We start from the raw sequence: 15,133 nt of genomic DNA on the forward strand, positions 1-15,133 counted from the left end.
AACTTGTTGCATTGAAATGCAGGCTTGCTTCTCTTATTCTTCTTTTATCTTTTTTATGGCGGTTGGCAAACAACTTTTAGGTGTTCACTACCGCCACCTTCTGAAATGGAGTGTGGATCAGAATGGTCTATTCTACTGTATGAGAAAACAAAAAACAAAACAAAAAAACAGAAACAAAAAAGCTAAATAAATAAAAACTAAACAAAAAAACCCAGAAACTATTCTATATTCTTCTAATAATTCCGGTCTTTTCCAAGAAAATAAATACTGCTCTTTATCCCACATGCCCTGGGTTCCTCTGCATTATTTATTTAATATTGAATTTGATGTGTTCTCTTCCTAGTTTATGTTGTAAAATCAGCCTTTCCTGCTGATATTTTTGTACACCCACTACAGGTCGTTAGCATCAGAAATGACAGTCAAGGAGGTAAGGAGTAATGAGTTTTATTACACAAGTTCTGTTTTAAAATGTACTCGCCCACTTTAACATTCCAACAGTTGATTCCCCCTCTATCAGCAACAGGGCAGGGGTTAAGTTACACTGCACACCAGTACACACGATAAACGTCAAGACTTGCACTTTAAGTGAGTTTAACACACCGGTTTACACACGTGAATAATTTCACTGCGAACAAATTAACCACGGCACACCTTAAGCCCACCCTGACTGTCTGGCGGAGTTCAACTAACGCAATGTTTATTGTTAGTGGGGGAAGTAAAACAGATTGACAAAAATAATAGACAAACACAAATAACAAACAATATAAAGAAAAGAAAACTAGGCCGCCCCAAGGGCAAAACCCATATATTTTGCCCTCTACTGGCTCACTTGCCAAGGCGGACTAGTTTGATTGGTTAATAATCAAACCAAAAAATGTATCATACGGCAAGAGCAGCAAATGGCCCACTGATGCTCTGCAGTGAAACAAATATTAACAATCTTAAAACAGTTTATTTCAACAGTATTAAAATACATCCTGATTATAACTACATAATAAATCTAAAAATACTTGGTACTGTGAGCTACATCCGCACAGACCGACTACCAGCCATCTTCCACCCAGCAGGGAAGCGGGTCTGAAATACAGACAAACAGTAAATGTTACACACACTCAACCGTATGAAACAAAAAACAAAACCGCATAAGGCCTACCGGTTTTCCTGCATTAAAACGTCCCTCTGCACGCCAGCATGGAATGAGCTGTGCTCAATCTTTCGTCACTCCACTGGCCTGAAACCCAAACACCACTAGAGTTCCTCCTGCCGGTAGCACTATATCTGCTACATTTAAGTAATTGGGGCACCACCCCTTTTTTACTCAGTGACACCCGGCACATTTTGGACAATAAATAATGACATGCTCTACTGTTTCTTGACTATTACATTCCTCACACATACCAGTTTCATGCTTTCCAATTAAATTAAGCGTACTATTTAATCCAGTATGCCCAAATCTCATTCTGAAAATGATGTTGTCTTCGTTTTGATTCCAACTTATTTCTCTCATTACTCCGACCTCCTTTTGGATACTGTAGAACCATTTTCCTTTAGTTTCCCTGTTCCATTGCTTCTGACACTTCTTTTTAAATTCTGCTTTCACTATGCTTTTTACTTCAGCCTTACTATAATTTACTACCATATTTACACCTCTACTTTTTTTGTTGCACCTTTTCTGGAATCAAGATGAACTTTACTGTGACTCCTGCCTTGTTTATTCTGTCAACAGATGAACTTTGCTTTAGCCCAAATGGCTATCTCCAGCATTATGTCCTGTTTTTTTTTCTGACTGCATGTTTATGAAACTGGTTAATGCACTGCTTGAATCTAATCCTAATAACACTTTGTATGGTTTACAATTTTCTATCCATTCTAGGGCTAAAATAAGTAATTTCCCCTCTAAATACCAAAAGGTTATTATTAACTCTTTTATTTGACATTATCATTATTTGACATCTGTTTTTGATGCATCAGTAAATATTCAAATATATCCAGAGTAATGTTCCTCTAGATACTTGTTAACCTTGTATTTATCTATACTTTTCTTTTTCTTCCATTTTAACAGGTGCATGTCAACCATTAAATCCTCTAATAACCAAGGTGGAACATTGGAGAACGGTACACCATTAACTCCCCTATCCCTATTTCCATAAATGTTTCTCATATCGTCCACCCAAAGATCTTGATCTGTCGTTTCTCTTTCTCTTAACATATCTGTAATACCTTCTGTGTATGGTGACTCTCCTTGTGGCCCTCTAAGTTTGCCCAGTAGTTTAAAGCAATCTGATTCCTTCTGATTTCTAATGGCAGTTCATTCATCTCCACTTGCAAGGCTGATACTGGGGTTGTTTTAATAGCTCCACAGCAGAGTCTCAAGGCCTGATATTGAATTGTGTCTAACTTTTTTAATAATGTTTTTGATGCGGATTGGTAAACTATGCAGCCATACTCTATCACTGCACTGATTAATCCAATATAAAGTTTTCAAAGAAATCCTACATGCCCCCCATTCTCTACCTCTCAGACATCTTACAATATATTCAGTATTCTTTTACATTTTTCAACAATTTTCTTTATGTGAGTTGTCCAAGTGAGATTCTTGTCAAACCATATACCTAGATATTTAAAATACCGAACTCTCTCCATAAAGTTACATTTTAATCTGATCCTGAATTCGTCTTATTGTGAAATAAATCCCTTTTGTTTTTGCCACTAACAACCTAAAACCCCATTCAGTGCCCAATCCTCTACTTTCCCTTTCTCCTCTTGCTTTTTTCTAACCATGTATTCTAGATTCCTTCCCCTTTTGCACATAACTCCGTCATCTGCAAAAAGTGCAACATCAATAGACCTATCAACCCTGATAAACACTTAATTTATCAAAGTGGACTAACTATACTCCCCTGAGGAGGTCCATTTTCCACTACATATTTGGTACTAAACTATTTCCCTATTTTAACTGCTATTAAATTATCTGTTAAAAAGTTTTCAATCCATTTATTCATTCTCCCTTTTATTCCCATTTTATATAATTTGATCATCAATCCTTGTTTCCATAACATGTCATATGCCATTTCAACATAAAAAAATATTGATATTATACTTTCTTTGTTAACTTGAGCTTTTCTAATTTCATTTTCTAAACATAATGCTGGAACTACTGTGCGTCTTCCCTTTCTAAATCCACTTTGATAATCTTTTATTAACTCCTTAGTCTCTAAATAATACCTTAATCTTTCATTTATCATTTTTTCCATAACTTTTCCTACATGTGAAGTCAATGCAATCAGTCTATAACTTTCTAGTAAAGTCGGATCCTTACCTGGCTTGCATATGGGGACAATAACTTATTATTTTCATTGTTTTGGCAAACTTCCCTCTTCCCAGATACTTCCTCCAAAAACTTTCTTTGTTGTTTTCCTCACTACTGCCTGCCTTTTGTATTCAATTAAATTTTGAAAATTTTGGGTTTTTTTCAAGATTTTAAATGGCTTATTTCGTTGTTTTTTTTAAAAAAAAAAAAAGTGCATTCTTGTGTCCACCATGGAACTATCTTGTTTATTTTATTACCACTTCTTTTTGGTATTGATTCTTATGCTGCTCACAGGATAATACTGCTTATTTCTTCAATTAAAATCATCAACTGTCTGGTTTATACTAACCTCCTTCAATTTCAATTCAGTTAATATTATAAACTTGTTCCAATTTGCTTCTTCAAATTTCCATCTTCCTTCTCTCTCATCCCTCTTCATCTACCTTTCTACTCCAAAACCTATGAATATTGGATAGTGATCACTCCCTATAGTGCTTCCCTTAAGTACTTCCCAACTACTTTCCCTACCAGAGACTGTGATACCAACGTGAGATCTGTTGCTGATTCTGTACCCTTCCCATAATTAACCCTTGTGCTTGAGCCAATATTTAAACACACAAATTCATTTTCATCTATTATATCCTCTAAAATTTCTCCATTCAAATCATCTTTTTCACCCCATACTGTGCTACGTATACCCATTGAAATACCCACACCAGATAATATGAACTCTCCACTGTTCCATTACTGATTCTAGTTTTCCTTTCTCTAACATCTTGCATGGATTATAAAAGTTAATTATTTTCATACTTTCTTTCTTGTTCCATATTTCAATAACTATTACTTCCCTTCTCCTTGACTAAGGTCAGCATGTATCTTTTCCCATGATAAATCTTTCATATCGAGGAATTTCGCTGCTGCCTTAACTATGATTTTAATTTTCTCGATCTTGGTTTTTGCCTGCTTTGAAAAGTTTATGACGTATGCTAAAAATAGCACACGTGTGTTTTCCTTATTTGCCTGTTCATGACCTAGATGTGTCTGATCCAAACCCAAGCTTGTCTCACACTTGTTCTGGTTGATTCTTTCTTCTCTTCTTTCACTGTTACCTATCTTCACAGCCTCTGCATATGTTACTTTCTGTTCTGTTTTTACTTGCTGAACTTATGCTGACTGTTTCCTGACTATGCATCCGCCATAAGCTGCTGTGTGGTTGCCTCCACAGTTACAGCATTTAACTATAATTTCTACCACATTCTCCAAGTGCATGTTCTCCTCCACATCTTCCGCATCTCTGTTTCCCCTTGCATACATTAGCAGTATGTCCATATCGCTGACATTTATAGCATCTTAGCAGAGGAGGAACATATTATCTTACATTGAAACTCATGTATCTTATCATCACTTTTCCAGGAAGCACCTCTTCCTTGAAGTCTTAGGCTTGCTTCTCCACTGCCTGAACTAATATGGACAAAAGACCCCCCCCCCCCAATTATACAATTTCAGGTACATCACAGGTTATTAATTAATAAATAGTGAGTAGAATAATCAGTTATGGTTAAATTAATAATTTATTGGCCACAAACCACTTCAGTTTAATAATTTTTATTTGTCTGGACAAAACAATCTCTAGATCCACTTTTCCAGAGCTTTCAACCATATCACATGCTCTTCATTGTGTTTTTGTTCATCAACAGCCCTTTTGGGTCTTTTTTTGGGAATGTTTTTGCTTAAAATTTAAGTATTTAAGCATTTTCCAGAGCTTTCACCTATAGCTGAAGCAATTATTTTGGTTGATTAATTGTATGAGGCCTTCTCAACCATCACTATTGTCAACCTTTTTTTGTGTATATCAATGTAATGTACAGTGGTGGACAAAGTACACAACTCCATTACTTGAGTAAAAGTGTATGAAAAAAGATGAAAGTACAGTACAGTATTGTATTGTATACTGTACAGTACGTACCTCAACATGCTTTTTCAGGTTTGATGGCGAATTCTTGTAGGCCATGATGTAGTTGGTGCATGGTAAACACAGCAAACATTTACAAACAGTAAGAATCATCCTTTCAAACATAGAACTAAGGTACGGCCATGGAAGATTTGGTGGGGAAGCGTCATCTACAACGGCTACCGTAGCCATTGCTTAACTTATATGATGCCATAGCTAACCTACAACACCTGCTGATGAGGTTGTCTCATTAGCTAGCTACAGGGGCGGACTGGGAGTGAAAAACAGCCCTGGACAACCCAGACCAGCCCACAACAATACGTGCCTTGAAAACGCAAGAGCCCGCAACAGCAGTGTCACAATGACTTAATCTATCGTTATTCATCCATCCATCCATCATCTACTGCTTTGTCCATTTAAGGGGCCAATCCCAGGTAACATTGGGCGAGAGGCAGGGTACACCCTGGACAGGTCGCCAGCCAATCGCAGGGCCACATACACAACTTTATGTCCATATATTTATCAAAGATATGTCTTTGTGAAACTTTTACGTTTCTTGTTACCGAATCAGTGCCCTGGCACTGTCTGCGCCCTAGGCAAGATTTTTGATCAGCGCCCCCCACCCCCAAGGTGTTTACAGTACATGACAAACCCAACCTATTATTTGTCCAACACTAATCACCACTTACAATGCAAAAAAATAAACATTTTACAACATTTAAGATGTGCAATATATAATAAAAATATGAATGATGTATTCATATTTTTCTTGCATTATAAATAATGCAAGAAAAACTTTTGAGAACTGTTAAGAATAATTTCATCCTTTTTCGACTCATTTTGCAGCTGCAACTCAAGGCAGACCTACACAGTCTTGGATGGTGCATAATAACGTGCATGCAGTGGTTACTTGCATCACGTCATGACAGAAGACAGAGTTCATTATGTTGTCAACTCGTGACTGACAGTTCAGGGACAGTTAGTCTGTTTTTGTTATTAAAAGTGTTCAGGGCTGAGCTAGAATTTGGACCCAAAATGCAGACGACCAGACTCCATGAAAACAGATTAAATAGTTTTTCAAGCAATATAGGGTGAGGATTGAGAGTGACGATATTGAGCAGTTAGGCAGAGGAGCAGGAGCAAGTTCCAGGCTTGGGCTGAGTTTCAGGAAGGGATTTCAAAGGTGGGGGGACACAGTTACAGTGTCCCCCCCCCACCCGAGGTAGAACAAACGGCGACGATAATTTCGATTTATCCCCTTCATGAATTGATGGTTGTAACAAATGTATTTTATAGAAGAAGAAAAAAAGTGATGTTTTTTTTTTTTTAAGGACAAGTAATGTATTACTTAATGTATTACTTGTCCTTCAAATTGTCTAAAAATGACTGGACCCTTGTTACACATTTTGCTGAATTGTGTATTTTAAATTATTGCCAAATGTTTCCAATGTACAAACTCAGGAATCTGTCATTTTGTTCAAACTTACAGTCCATCAGTGATTCATATATGATTTTGAGAGTCTATAGTGGGTGGACATTAGACCTATAGGGGGGGTCCAGGGGCATGCTCCCCTGGAATAATTCTTTGTACATTTCAAAGTTAAATCCATCGATCTGGTGAACTTTGACAGCAATTGAGGAGGCTAGATCTATGAAGGACTTTGTACTTTAGTAAACAATTGTGTGCTGTATTAAAGAATTGAATCATAAATATATACGTTGTGTGGATATGAATGATGATCACCTCCATTAATATCCTTACAACCTATGTGTTGTATGGACACTGATGACCCCCAACCATATACAATTTAAAAAAGGGAGTAGTAGCTTCTTTTTAATATATCATTCTTTACATAAAAACAATAACAGCACAGAAAAATTAACTGTGCAATGAACATAAATAGTAAACTTGGTAATTTTGAGTAAAAGTAGCGATTTTAATTGAATTATGAAAAGATTATTTCCTAAGGATATTGCAATATATTAGATGATTTAAGACCATGATTTTTATTTAATTTCTACCATCTTTTCTGTTCTTTTCACTGCTGGATTTATCTTCTTACTAATACTTGAAGAAATCTGTCAGTCAGTCAGTTTTTCATATCTCCAGAATCGTTCATCTCATCAGCCACTTGGCACATGTGTTGTTAAGGGTCCAAGAAAGTGCACTGTTGAATTTGGCCACACTTAAACAAACGGGTGAAGCCCCTTAGTCCGGTAAAGTTCGAATGATACTGACAGATTCAGACTTTTCGCTTCAATAACTTACAAACGAAATGTTGTATAAACACAAGGAGAGCCTCTTCCCAATTGGAGTTGTGTACACAATGAGCTACAGTAACATTTTCATCCAAGCGACCTGAATTCCGGGCTGGAGGAATAACATGTGTCTCTATGAGCAGCGGGAGCGAGACGGGTGTGAGACGAATGCCCAGGGACCATCTGCAAAGTGCAACACCGAATAGACGAGCTCCACAAAAAATGCAATTGGTTCACTGTTCTTAACTGTAGTGTTACCAAAATCACCCCAGACAAAGATGAACTTCCCATGGTCAGACTACAGCTCATATTTCAGAACAACATACTTTAAGATAGTTTTGGTGAATTTTTATTTGAAATAGTTGGAACAACGTCACTACTGTAAAGTGCAGAGTCACCAAAATCACCTCACACAAAGATGTACTTCCCGTGGTCACACTACAGCTTTTATTTTGGACAAAAATGCTTTCTGATGATTTTGGTGAATTTTTATTTGAAATGATTTTCAATGACTTCACTACTGTACATTGCAGTCTCCAAATTCACCTCACACAAAGATGTACTTTTCATGGTCACACTACAGCTCTTGTTTTGGACAAAAAATGTGCTTGAGCTCAATTATAGAGAATTCTAAAAAAAATTGACAGCATCAATCCTATGCACAGTAAAGGTTTTTGATCAATGTTTTCCAGATTTACAAGAATCAGTTTTAGTTTCTGAAACCTTGCAGGAATTAGGTCTATTTGTTTTCCAAAAAACTTGAATATTGTTTGAGGCTTTTTCCTCCTTTCACAAATTGACATACAGGATAACATACAGGATTCACACATCTAATATTTTCTGACCTGCTACTTCTTAGAAAGATGAATGTGTGGTTTAGTAGCCCCTCCTACAAGTTTGTTGTATATATGTGAGGTACAGTTTGAACAGTTAATTGGTGCATTACAGTTCCACAATTTTCAATCTTTCTATCTATATTTTAAATCTGCTTCAACAACCAAAAGATGATAAAATATGAAGTTGTGGTTGTAAAAATCTTGCAGCACAGCGTTAAAATGTTGCTGTTTAACATTTGTGGCTCAGAAGATTCTTAAGCCGTACATCTCCTTTTCCCTAATATCAGTTGATATGACGACCGCAGGGGAGAGGACGCTGACACTGACTGTTACCGCTTTTCCCTCTGAAATCCAATTCTCTCTCTACACCCTAGAAAACTTCTTTGCGACGAGTCAAGTAGTCAAAGTAGTCTGATATCTACTTTGTAGCTTTTTTTTTGAGTTTTTTGCACAGATTTGTACGGATGTTTGTATCCGACCTGTTGTTGTTGGAACCTTCCTCCTACACCACAACTTGGACGTTTGTTTATTCCCAGTATGATGACTCAATACCATCTTTCTGTTCAGCTGATCGCACTGTCTCACTACTACCACATCATCGGAACATCACATCTGGGACTAGTAGCAATGCAAACACCGCGAGACCTGTTCACACCAAGAGGGACAGAAGAAATGGAGTGGATTTCAGTCTACTTCGGCCCCTACAGTCCACCACCCCATCCTCAAGCCTCAATATTGAACTGTTAAACACACAGTCTCTAATAAATAAATCCAGTCTCATACATGATCACATCTTAGACAGAAAAATTGACTTCATGTGTCTTACTGGGACCTGGCATCAGCCAGAGGACTATTTTGCACTAAATGAAGCCTTTCCTCCTGGCTATTATTTGGAAAAAGCCTGCCGCACTGGTCTCGGTGGTGGCTTAGCAGTAATACACCGCTCTGACTTGAAACTCACCCCTCTGTCTCTGCCTGAACTGTCCTCCTTTGAAAGCCTTGCTGTAAAATGCAAACCCCCCTCCCCAGTGACTATTCCTCTCATTTACCGGCCACCCAGATCAAACCGCTTAGATAAGCACAGTCACAGTTCTACTCCAACATAATCAATACAAGTCCTGGAAACTCCAAGCAGCTTTTCTCTACTATAAATCATCTCCTCAAGCCTCAAACTCTCTCACACACCGATACCACAGAAGAGCAGTGCAATAACTTCATCCTCTTCTTCAGGAAAAAAGTCGACACCATCCGTTCTCTTCTCTCCAGCTTTCCTGCTCTGTCAGTCCCTACCGCCGACCCACTTCCTGAGATTTTTCAGCATCTCTGCTGCTTCCCCAAGATCTCTCAGCGAGATGTTGAGGACATGATCCGCAGGATGAAACCCTCCACCTGTACCCTGGACCCTTTTCCTACAGCCCTGGTAAAATCCAACATCTGCGCTCTAAGTCATCGACCACTCACACCTGGCTGGATATGTTCCATCCGCTCTCAAAACTGCTGTCATCAGACCCCTCCTCAAAAAACCCACCTTAGACCCAGAAATCCTTGCCAACTACAGGCCCATTTCCAACCTCCCATTTCTGACCAAAGTGCTGGAAAAAGTAGTCGTCGCACATCTTCAGGACCACCTAAATTCTCACTCCCTATTTGAGAAGTTCCAGTCTGGCTTCCGTTCCGCCCACAGCACCGAAACAGCCCTGGTCAGGGTCACAAACGTCCTGCTGATGGCGGCTGACACTGGATCACCATTGCTCTTCATCCTTCTGGATCTGTCTCGAGCTTTTAAAACGGTTGACCATAACATCCTCCTTCAGCGCCTCCAACATACCATCGTACTATCTGACTCCGCCCTGAGCTGGTTCAGGTCCTACCTGTCTGGAAGAACAGAATACATCTCCTTGGGAGGAGCAAAATTGCAAATACTCACTGTCACTTGTGGAGTCCCCTGAGGGTCGGTTTTGGCCCCACTCTGTTCATCCTCTACATTCTTCCCCTTGGCCGCATCATCAGCCAGCATGGAATATCATTCCATTGCTACGCTGATGACACACAGCTCTACATAAAAAAACGACCCAATCTCATCTGCAGCCTCACTGTCATGGTCATCATCATCACTGGGCTCCTGCCTTGAGGAGATAAAGGCGTGGATGAGAGAAAACTTCCTACAGCTTAATAGTTCCAAAACAGAAGCAATTTTAGTTGGGACACCACAACAGGTCCATTCATCCCCCATAACCCAAATCACCTTCTCTGGTCAAAATATAGCCCTGACATCAACAGTCACCAACCTGGGTGTAAGATTTGACCCTCATCTTACATTTGACACCCACATTGAACATCTGTGCAAGACCTCCTTCTATCACCTCAGGAACATTGCTAAACTCCGTCCCACACTGTGTCTGTCAGATGCCAAAAACCTTGTCCAAGCCTTTGTCTCCTCAAGGCTGGACTACTCCTCGCTCTCCTCATCGGGACTCCTGGCAAGAGCATTCAAAAGATTCAATACGTCCAAAACAGCGCCGCTAGGATCCTGATGATGATACGAAAATATGATCACATTACACCCGTTCTTCACTCACTCCACTGGCTTCCTGTCTCTTTCAGGATTGATTACAAAATCTCCCTACTCACCTATCAGTGCATCCATGGCAATGCCCCTATCTACCTCAAAGATCTACTCTCACCACAAATCTCCTAACCCAAGCTCAGGAAACAAAACCCTCACCCTTCACCCCTCCATGACCAGGCTTCGCACCATGGGGGATCGAGCCTTCTGCTCAGCCGCTCCTCGCCTGTGGAATTCCCTTCCAGAGGGCTCCACAAAGCACTCTCTCTTTTAAGAAGGGCCTAAAAACCTTTATTTTTAAACAAGCATTCCCCTAATTTTTTTTACTTTTTCTTCTACAGATGTTTTTTTTTCTTTTTAAACCTATTTTTTAAATATTTCTTTTGTCTTATTTCTACTCTGTAGCACTTTGAGATTGCTTTTAGCAATGAAAAGTGCTTTATTAATGAAATTATTATTAATATTATAGTTATCCAACATACAGTACCAACAGTGTCCTTAGTTGCACAGCAAACAATAGCACGGGTTATCCTTGCTTGATATTTGTGCTGCTGTCATTCCCAGGCAATGCGTGTGAAACCATCATGTACAGGTTCCACACTGAATCTACATGGGGATGAATATAAAATTATCAAATATTAATAACATTAAGAAAATTTTAATTTGCAATGCATTAAAGTACACACTACCCGATAACATATATTTTTTCCATGAAATTCACTCCAGCCTATATATAATCCACCATTCAGATCATTTATAACTGTTTCAAAACAATTAAACATTAATGCTCACCCAAACTGCATTAACAGCATCCTTAGGCAGGTCCTTATTACGACAGAGGAGCGGAACTCATCGCTTGAAACTGAGAGATTTAAAAAGAGCATTACTGTTTTCTTCCCCTTACTCAAATATTTTAAACAGTACCTGATCCTTTCAGAATTTCTTCTGCCATGTCTCTTCTTAGTTTTTGAAGAGATCTCTACTCTGGGTCAATGTGAAACACCTGTGGTATATTTGGAAATCCCATCACCGTCATCTTGGCCATCTGTGCAGATGGCAAAACAGTTAATTTACTGTGTGGTCATACAGAATAAATCCAGACAACATACTGCCTACAATGACCTGGATCACAAAGATCCCACAATTGGGGTCATCCTTTTGGTATGGGTAATGGTTCCAGGCTGCAACTTGATATCGACCCAGTCTTCCTTCCCAAATCTGTTCTGGCGCATCTTGAAGTATTGTCTACGGAATGAAAGGAAATCAATCTTGCTTCATTTTTGTGCTTATTGATGGCTTAACTACATGTTTGTAACTCGTTTTCTCATAATCTATTTATCTATTACCCAAATCTGTGGCCAGGCTGTTTGGAGTCCTCAAATTCATTTGACCCTTGCAGAGGATCAACCACAAAAAAATGTGGTTTGAAAGGGCATGAAGATACTGTTTGAAAAAGTAAAATGCCATCTTAAGATACATCAGCAACAGCAACAGAAACTAAATCAACATAATAATTTTTATTTATATATATAAAACTTCAAAACCACAATTGACAAGATACACAAAACTGAAAGTAGCTGTATTCTCCCCACAAACTTCCATTGAGCATTTTCTAATATTAACAAATCCAATGGCTCCGTCATAGTCTTCAAATGTGACCTGACATAATACGATACTTGTTAAAACCTTTTGTTTGTTCAAATAGAGAAAACACAAAGATCTCATGTACAAAGCACGCTATTCTAAATGTTTTGGGTATAAAAATATTTTCTGTTGTCACATAAGTGATTACAAGAATTAATGTTTATATAAACATTTGTCCCGTATCTTTAGTATACAGAGACCACTTACTCTCAAATTGCCTTATAAAATGGTTCCAGTTAGACTCACCATTTTTAACCTAAAATAAGCTTAATACCCAAAATAAAAGCTGTCATGTGACCACAGAAGTAGATCTTTGTGTGAACCGATTTGGTGACTCTGCAATGTACAGTAGTGAAGTTTTTAAAAATGATATCAAATAAAAATTCACCAAAATTATCAGAAAGCATTTTCTGTCCAAAATAAGAGCTGTATTGTGAACATGGGAAGTTCATCTTTGACTGGTGTGATTTTGGTAACACTACAGTTAAGAGCAGTGAACCTATTGATTTCTTTTTGTGGAGCTCGTCTTTTCGGCGGTTGCAAACAGAAGTTGCAAATCAGACCTGGGTCTGTTGTCCTTCCTCTGCGGCGGCTGTGAATCAGCTAGGGTACTGATACTCACTGTAGGGTTTGATGACACCATTTTTTTATAACTCGCCCATTTATATTATATTAAGGTTTGAAATTCTGCATAATTAGGGGCGTGGATGCTTGAGTGACAGGTGACGCCGCTGTTTGGTCATTGATCGGGACTTCTCGACCGTTGTGTCGGAGCCTTGCGGAGAACATTTCAACCTACTACCGGATGAATAATACGCCTGCTCTGCGGTCAGTCGTCCCAACAGAGAAGTCCAGGAAGCTTGTGCTCCTGTTGTTTCGGTAAGTTAAATGATAATATTGTTCTGTGTTTGCAGTAATTAGCGGGTGTCGGTGTCTGAGCTCGGTACCTGGCTTGTTAGCTTAGCTCGCTAAAACGCTTATCAGATGCTTACTGCTTATCAGGGATCTGTTTAGGCTTAACAAAGTGTGACCTGAAGGCCAAATTCAATAGCAGTGACACTGCCAACTGTAGCAGTTACAGGTCCCCTTCACAAGGTGCTGGAGGTGAGTCTGCTGCAGGTCATCTTCATGTGGACCAGCCTGATGCTACCGATCTCCCTCAGGTTGTCGTCACCACAGTGGATGATGAGGACGTCAGCTGCTGCTCTTCCTCACGGAGTGGAAACAGAGTGGAAGAAGGCTTTTCCACCCCAGTCCACCAGCCAAACAGCACGCCAAGGTCTGCAGCTCAACACTGTTATGTCACAAATGTAGGATAAATGGAACTAAAGAGCTACATCTCAGAATATAGATGACAGTCTCTAATACTTTATATTTAGACAGACTATATAACTGTAAAGTCAAGCAGCTACGACTAGTACTGGTTTGTTTTGTGCAGCTAGTGGAAGCATCACAGGTGAACTGAACAAAAACCAATGTGCTGGAAGTAATAAACATCTTTAACAAATATAAAAGTGCCTTTCTTACAGTCATATTCAAAGTGATAATCTGGTACAGTAATGTCTCTAGCAGTACAGGTAAAGTAGACCACCACGGACTAATGTCAGTGTGAAAACTTGATCTGTGTTCTTGTTTGGTGTTTGTGTATGTCCCTTGAGGCCAAAATAAATAAATAAATGACAATATTAAATAAGACTACAAGCCAGTGTCAATAACACATTTACTGTATGCCAAAAACACTAACCAACACATTTTAACTTTTGTTTAGATAATGTTTATTTGATTTAATTTATTAGAATCAAAATATAGTGGTGCAAACTACCACTAATACAAATAAAAAAAACATAATTTTTAAGACTTATAATTTCAGTAGCAAATATTTATTTCAAACGTTGTTCCAGTGTTACTTACCACATGTAATGTTGGCTGGGACGACTGGTACCGGAGCTCACGTTACCGCAGTCAGTACTGACCCGGTGCAGCTTCGGGGCCGCGGCCTATCCGGCTCGCACTTAGCCTAGCTTATTAGCTTAGCTCCTTAGCGTCAGCTAGCTGGGAAGCTTCGACGTAGGTGTGCGTGTTTCAGCGACCGGTCTGCATTTGGCCCACCTCTATGTCCATATTTGGATTAGCCGGGTTAAGGAGGAGTCAGGCCCTGCCAAGATGGCGACGGCTGAGCCGCTGCGGAACCGCCCACTTTGGGCTTCAAAACCAGCCAGCAGAAACCAATGGTTGACGTCACGGACGCTACAGTACGTCCATGTTTATATACAGTCTATGGTTTGAATAAGTGCACGAGAGGAGAGGGGAGGGTGAGTGGGTACGGGAGCTTGAGTGGGCGGTGTTTCCGCGTGGTCCTAGTCCCTGCACATTCTCCTGTTTGGTTTAAATATAACGTTAGTTTCTGGAAGGTAAAAGGTGGGGGGATCCAATACTGCGAAATTACTGTAAATTACCCCCTTGGTTCCAGGACTTTTACCTGGCACTGCCTGCCTCAGAAACTGAGCAAAACGATCAGAAAAGACTAAATCAGCTTCAGGGGAATCACCGAACAAGATCTAAACAAA

General features: G+C 39.2%; 1 long non-coding RNA gene across 2 annotated transcripts; it reads right to left on the minus strand.

Annotated features, from left to right (window-relative positions):
• Positions 1-11,286: 11,286 nt before the first annotated feature.
• Positions 11,287-13,701, minus strand: LOC118286714. Of its 2 annotated transcripts, none has more exons than XR_004785451.2 (3): positions 12,269-13,701; positions 12,045-12,167; positions 11,287-11,967 (listed from the first exon to the last, which is right to left on the minus strand). It is a non-coding gene; the product is annotated as an uncharacterized LOC118286714 (long non-coding RNA). The 2 variants fall into 2 exon arrangements; XR_004785450.2 differs by having other exon boundaries at positions 11,287-11,528; positions 11,715-12,167.
• Between the last annotated feature and the right edge of the window lie 1,432 nt (positions 13,702-15,133).

Source organism: Scophthalmus maximus, chromosome 12 (assembly GCF_022379125.1).
Source record: "Scophthalmus maximus strain ysfricsl-2021 chromosome 12, ASM2237912v1, whole genome shotgun sequence".
Classification (NCBI taxonomy): Eukaryota; Metazoa; Chordata; class Actinopteri; order Pleuronectiformes; family Scophthalmidae; genus Scophthalmus; species Scophthalmus maximus.